Source organism: Chiloscyllium plagiosum, unplaced genomic scaffold, assembly GCF_037043375.1.
Source record: "Chiloscyllium plagiosum isolate Xiang-an unplaced genomic scaffold, Cpla_swu_hap1 HiC_scaffold_39, whole genome shotgun sequence".
Lineage (NCBI taxonomy): Eukaryota > Metazoa > Chordata > Chondrichthyes > Orectolobiformes > Hemiscylliidae > Chiloscyllium > Chiloscyllium plagiosum.
The window spans coordinates 105,801,276-105,808,264 of NW_028270177.1; the positions used below are offsets into that span (position 1 = coordinate 105,801,276).

Below are 6,989 nucleotides of genomic sequence, written 5' to 3' on the forward strand. Positions count from 1 at the left end.
TGTCGTTCTCGGATTGTAATGCTACCTCCGATTTTAGGGTGGAGAACATTCTTTGGGACTCTTATTCTGCAAAACAGACACAGTGACTGAAATGATGCTGCGCGGTAACACGGCCTGCTCAGCTTTGTGCATTTTCCCTGTAGTCCGGTGTGTTTCATGTTCCGTGTAAACGTGAAAGTTGTCCTGTTTCGACCAAAGGGTGAAATCATTTAGCAAAGCAAGAATCGAAATTGCAGTAATGTCAAGCAGCTCATGGTAATTTGACCAAATCATAACCGATCGTATGTTCTCACGCACTCACAGATACATTTGTAGCTGAAATGAGTCTGAGGAGATAGACTCAGCTTAGCATTGATATTTATCTGGATTGATGGGCTATCATTATCTGCAGCGAAATTGATATTGTAGACGGGCACATCCCAGCAGTTGTGCGAGTCGGAGAGGGATCATGGAACCCTTTTCACGTGACTTTGCATCTGTTGTTATGCAGCATCACAATTGGAAGTGCAAGAAAATGGGGCAGCGCGGCTGGCTGGTAGTGTGGCCGAGCGGTCTAAGGCGCTGGATTTAGGCTCCAGTCTCGACAGAGGCGTGGGTTCGATTCCCACCGCTGCCATTTCTGCTGAACGTTTCCAACGAGGCAGCATGTTAAAATGCTGTTTCGACTCCTGCTGCATTTCTGTTTAAAACTGAAGAAACATGTGTGTGCTTCCCGGGCAATTAACTGTGGTGTGGGAAAGTGCCGACTTTTCCGGTGTCTGTGCTGTCATGCTCGTGCTCGCCTCCCGCGCGGAAAATCGCAAACAGCTCTGCTGTCCCAGACAAGTTGTGCGTTTACTGGAACCGAATGGAGGCTGTTATTTCATTGCTGCTGTGAAACAAAGTCCTGCGGTGGCTCGACTCGTCGTTATTTTGTTTTCTGCCAATGGGAAAATCGTTCCAATGAATTGCGATGTCACATGTTATTGAATTTCTCCCATTTCCTTCATTTCTGTCCTGGAGACATCGGAAGGGAAAGGTAATGTAATCGAGACTGTGATTGGTGAAATTCACTTTTTATGGCCCATTCTTATTGTGTTATTTCTTTCTCTCTTTTCAGCATTGTCTGGGAAGTGGTGGTGCACTCAGGTTCCAGTATGTTTGAAAGAGCAGTTTGGAATTGCCCTGTTGTTAGTTGTGAGATTACTTTATGGCTCATGCCCCCGGCCTGTCTCACATTTAGCATTCATGCTCGCTGTGTCTGAAAATGCATTTGGTTTGCCAGTTTTGTTTGTGTTCCGTGTTAAATGCTTTCTGTTTTGCGAGTCGCTCAATACATTACGAATTAACAGGGTTTCTGAGGTAACTTCCAGCATCAAAAATCCTCAACTGAGGATCTGGGAATATTTCACGGAGTATGGTTAGTCGGAGCAAAAGTAAGGAAGTCGTTTGTTTCTACAGTATTTCACAATACTACCTTTCCCGTGAGCAGTCGAACAGACTAAATGATTGTGCCACAGATTGCAACAGGAAACTCCGCTAAAAAGTAATCCTTTAAAGCCGGTGTAAGCAACACAACGTTATTGGGGTACACCGCGTGGAAACAGATACTTCGGTGTATCTCGTCCATGCTCACCACATAGCCAAAATTAAACAAGTTCTGTTCGCCAGCATTTCGCCCCAATCCCTCTAAACTCATCCTATCCAGAAACTCATCCGATTACCTTTGCAATTTTCTGAGTGTAATAGCATCCTCCACTTCCTCTGGTAGCTCATTCCATACACGCACAATCTTCTGTGAGGGAAATGTGCCTCAGATCCTTTGTCAATTTCAGCCCACTTACCTTAAACCTATGCTCTCGAGTTTTCAACTCACCCAGACTTGGATAAAACACGTAAATGCTCAGTTTACATCCCTTCCATAAGATCATGTCGCAGCCGTTACGCTGCAGGGAAAGTGGTCCCAGCCTATTCCACCTCGCCCTACGGTGTAAACATTGACGACATCCTTGTCCATATTTTGTCATCAATTTCACGTGTCTTTTTTTTTAATTTTCAAGATGTCAATTACGCTGGAGGACAACGATCTTTTGGAAACAGAAACGTGAAACGTACAATGGCTTCAACTTTCAGTGCTGGATGCCACTGAGCAGTAGCAGGTGCGGCTGCGGCTTGTTTGTGTAGTGTGGTGGTCATCACGTTCGCCTCACACGTGAACGGTACCTCGTTTGAAACTGGGAAGAAACTTCTTTGTTCTTCAACTACAGCCTTTTACATGGAAAAGAACCGAGCTTTCTTGCTTACTTTCCCATCTGCAAACCTGCCTTCGAATTTGCTTGAACAAATCTGCTCTCGCTGTGAAATGTAATGCAGTTCCATTTAATTACAGTGCAAAGCATTGTTAAGCTTTTCTCCAACCTGGTTCTGATCATATGCCATTTGTTTGAGAGTTTAGTTACCGCCTTCTGATCCTTCCACGAAAAGCAGTAACGCATTTGCATTCCTTGGCAGGTGGCACAGTTCAAAGATGGAAATGTGTTGCTGGAAAAGCGCAGCAGGTCAGGCAGCATCTAGGGAACAGGAGAATCGACGTTTCGGGCATTAGCCCTTCTTCAGGAATGAGGAAATTTGGTCCAGTAGGCTAAGATAAAAGATAGGGAGGAGGGACTTGGGGGAGGGGCGTCGGAAATGTGATAGGTCGAAAGAGATCAAGGTGAGGGTGATAGGTCAGACTGGGGTGGGGGCAGACAGGTCGGGAAGAAGATTGCAGATTAGGAAGGCGGTGCTGAATTTGATGGATTTGACTGAGACAGGCTGGGGGGAGGGGAAATGAGGAAACTGGTGAAATCCGAGTTCATCCCTTGTGGTTGGAGGGTTCCTAGCCGGAAGATGAGGCGTTCTTCCTCCAACGTCGTTTCGCTGTGGTCTGACGATGGAGGAGTCTAAAGACCTGCATATCCTTGGTGGAGTGGGAGGGGGAATTGAAATGTTGAGCTACAGGGTGGTTGGGTTGGTTGGTCCGGGTGTCCCAGAGGTGTTCTCTGAAACGCTCCGCAAGTAGGCGGCCTGTCTCCCCAATATAGAGGAGGCCACATCGGGTGCAAAGGATGCAATAGATGATATGTGTGGAGGTACAGGTGAATCTGTGGCGGATATGGAAGTTTCCTTTGGGGCCTTGGAGGGAGGTGAGAGGGGAGGTGTGGGCGCAAGTCTTGCACCTCCTGCGGTTGCAGGGGAAGGTGCCGGGAGTGGAGGTTGGGTTGGTGGGGGGTGTGGATCTGACGAGGGAGTCACGGAGGGAGTGGTCTTTACGGAATGCTGATAGGGGAGGGGAGGGAAATATATCCTTGGTGGTGGGGTCCGTTTGGAGGTGGCGGAAATGGCGGCGGATGATGCGCTGTACATGGAGGTTAGTGGGGTGGTAGGTGAGGACCAGTGGGGTTCTGTCCTGGTGGCGGTTGGAGGGGCGGGGTTCAAGGGCGGAGGATCGGGAAGTGGAAGAGATGCGGTGGAGGGCATCGTCGACCACGTCCGCCTGAGATAGAAATAGAAAGGTCGAGGAAGGGGAGGGAGGAATCTGAGACTGTCCAGGTGAATTTGAGGTCGGGGTGGAAGGTGTTGGTGAAGTGGATGAACTGTTCAACCTCCTCGTGAGAGCACGAGGCGGCACCGATACAGTCATCGATGTAGCTCCAATTGAATTAGAGGTCAGGGTGGAAGGTGTTGGTGAAGTGGATGAACTGTTCAACCTCCTCGTGGGAGCACGAGGCGGCGCCGATACAGTCATCGATGTCGCACCGACCTCGACACCGCTGAGGCCAAACGCCAGCTCGCAGATACCTCCTCCTACTGCCCCCTTGACCATGACCCCACCCCCCACCACCAAACCATCATCTCCCAGACCGTCCATAACCTCATCACCTCAGGGGATCTCCCATCCAACGCCTCCAACCTCATAGTCCCACAACCCCCCAGCTCCCGCTTCTACCTCCTGCCCAAAATCCACAAACCTGACTGCCCCGGCCGACCCATTGTCTCCGCCTGCTCCTGCCCCACCGAACTCATCTCCGCATACCTTGACACCGTCCTGTCCCCCTTAGTCCAAGAACTCCCCACCTACGTTCGGGACACCACCCATGCCCTCCACCTGCTCCATGATTTTCGCTTCCCCGGTCCCCAACGCCTTATTTTCACCATGGACATCCAGTCCCTGTACACCTCCATCCCCCATCACGAAGGACTCAAAGCCCTCCGCTTCTTTCTTTCCCGCCGTACCGACCAGTAACCTTCCACAGATACCCTCCTTCGACTGACTGAACTGGTCCTCACCCTGAACAACTTCTCTTTCCAATCCTCCCACTTCCTCCAAACGAAAGGAGTAGCCATGGGCACCCGCATGGGCCCCAGCTATGCCTGCCTCTTCGTAGGATATGTGGAACAATCCATCTTCCGCAAGGAGGTTGAACAGTTCATCCACTTCACCAACACCTTCCACCCCGACCTCAAATTCACCTGGACAGTCTCAGATTCCTCCCTCCCCTTCCTCGACCTTTCTATTTCTATCTCAGGCGACCGAATCAACACGGACATCTACTACAAACCAACCGACTCCCACAGCTACCTGGACGACACCTCCTCCCATCCTGCCCCCTGTAAAAACGCCATCCCATTCTCCCAATTCCTTCGACTCCGCAGCATCTGCTCCCAGGAGGACCAGTTCCAAAAACGCACATCCCAGATGGCCTCCTTCTTCAAGGACGGCAATTTCCACCCCGACGTGGTCGACGATGCCCTCCACCGCATCTCTTCCACTTCCCGATCCTCCGCCCTTGAACCCCGCCCCTCCAACCGCCACCAGGACAGAACCCCACTGGTCCTCACCTACCACCCCACTAACCTCCATGTACAGCGCATCATCCGCCGCCATTTCCGCCACCTCCAAACGGACCCCACCACCAAGGATATATTTCCCTCCCCTCCCCTATCAGCATTCCGTAAAGACCACTCCCTCCGTGACTCCCTCGTCAGATCCACACCCCCCACCAACCCAACCTCTACTCCCGGCACCTTCCCCTGCAACCGCTGGAGGTGCAAGACGTGCGCCCACACCTCCACCGTCACCTCCCTCCAAGGCCCCAAAGGAAACTTCCATATCCGCCACAGATTCACCTGTACCTCCACACATATCATCTAATGCATCCTTTGCACCCGATGTGGCCTCCTCTATATTGGGGAGACAGGCCGCCTACTTGCGGAGCGTTTCAGAGAACACCTCTGGGACACCCGGACCAACCAACCCAACCACCCTGTAGCTCAACATTTCAATTCCCCCTCCCACTCCACCAAGGATATGCAGGTCTTTGGACTCCTCCATCGACAGACCACAGCGAAACGACGGTTGGAGGAAGAACGCCTCATCTTCCGGCTAGGAACCCTCCAACCACAAGGGATGAACTCGGATTTCACCAGTTTCCTCATTTCCCCTCCCCCCAGCCTGTCTCAGTCAAATCCATCAAATTCAGAACCACCTTCCTAACCTGCAATCTTCTTCCCGACATGTCTGCCCCCACCCCAGTCTGACCTATCACCCTCACCTTGATCTCTTTCGACCTATCACATTTCCGACGCCCCTCCTCCAAGTCCCTCCTCCATATCTTTTATCTTAGCCTGCTGGACCAAATTTCCTCATTCCTGAAGAAGGGCTAATGCCCGAAACGTCGATTCTCCTGTTCCCTAGATGCTGCCTGACCTGCTGCGCTTTTCCAGCAACACATTTCCATCTCTGATCTCCAGCATCTGCAGACCCCACTTTCGGCTCAGTTCAAATACAGGGAAGAAGCTGATGCGCTGGTGTCACGTGCACCACGAATTCCTGAACTTGTCTGTCTGTCAAACGTACCCTAGGTTCGTCTCTGAAAGACCATATTTGGAAGCTGTCTGTCGTTATTCAACGTGCGAGAATCGGCACCAGTGGTCCTGTATCATGTTGTGGAGCAGTTCGCACGTTAGTGGCTCATTGAATCAGCAACAGAAATGAAAGAAAGTACACTCTCAGAGGAATGTTTGGAGTTGTGCTTTCATAGCGTCGCTAGTATTAAGGTGCGCCCCATGATCTGAGCCACGTTGGAACTGAAACGGAGGAATCGACAGCGAGGCTACAGAATGACATCGCATCCATTTGGTTTTCTTTAAATCACTGACGAGCAGGATAATGTAAACGGGGAGGGCGAGTGGGGAAGTGAGGCAGTTGCAGCTCTGGTGAAACTCCTTCTTTGTGATTCACTCAGACACAAGAGACGTGAAGGTGACTCAGGCGTGAGAGCTCTTCACATCGAGAACAATAAGCACTCAAGTGCAGTTAGCACTTCTTCCGGAGTGGGGGTCAGGTGAGGTAATTAACTTCTGTTACTCCGTGCAGAAACTGCCTTTTAGATTGACGTGAACAGAAACTGCATTTCTAATAAGCACCGTGGAATTTAGCAAAATTTATTGAGTCGCTTCTCGATGATTCCCACACAGGTTTCCAACTTAGTTGGTATCCATGTGGTTCATGTCCAGGAGTGAACATCTCTGCAGCAAATTGCACGGTTAAGGCAAAAGGCAAGGAAAGTGGCATCTCGAACTGGCTCCGAGTTCAGAGCATTCTCACAATGTGATCTGTCGTTCTCGGATTGTAATGCTACCGCCGGTTTTAGGGTGGAGAACACTCTTTGGGACTCTTATTCTGCAAAACAGACACAGTGACAGAAACTATGCTGCACGTTATGATGTGGAGCACTGCCTCCTCAACTTTGTGCATTTTCCCTGTATTCCGGTGTGTTCCACGTTCCGTGTAAACGTGGAACTTGTCCTCTCTCGAGCAATGGGTGGAAACATTTAGCAAAGCAAGAATCGAAATTGCAGTAATGTCAAGCAGCTCATGGTTATTTGACCAATTCATAAGCGAACATATATTCTCACGCACTCACAGATACATTTGTAGCTGAAAAGAGTCTGAGAAGATAGACTCA

At 50.3% G+C, this 6,989-nt stretch overlaps 1 non-coding gene across 1 annotated transcript; it reads left to right on the forward strand.

The window, feature by feature from the left end:
* The first annotated feature begins 534 nt into the window (after nucleotides 1-534).
* On the forward strand, nucleotides 535-616 carry trnal-uag (transfer RNA leucine (anticodon UAG)). The gene has a single exon. It is a non-coding gene; the product is annotated as a tRNA-Leu (tRNA).
* Nucleotides 617-6,989: the final 6,373 nt, after the last annotated feature.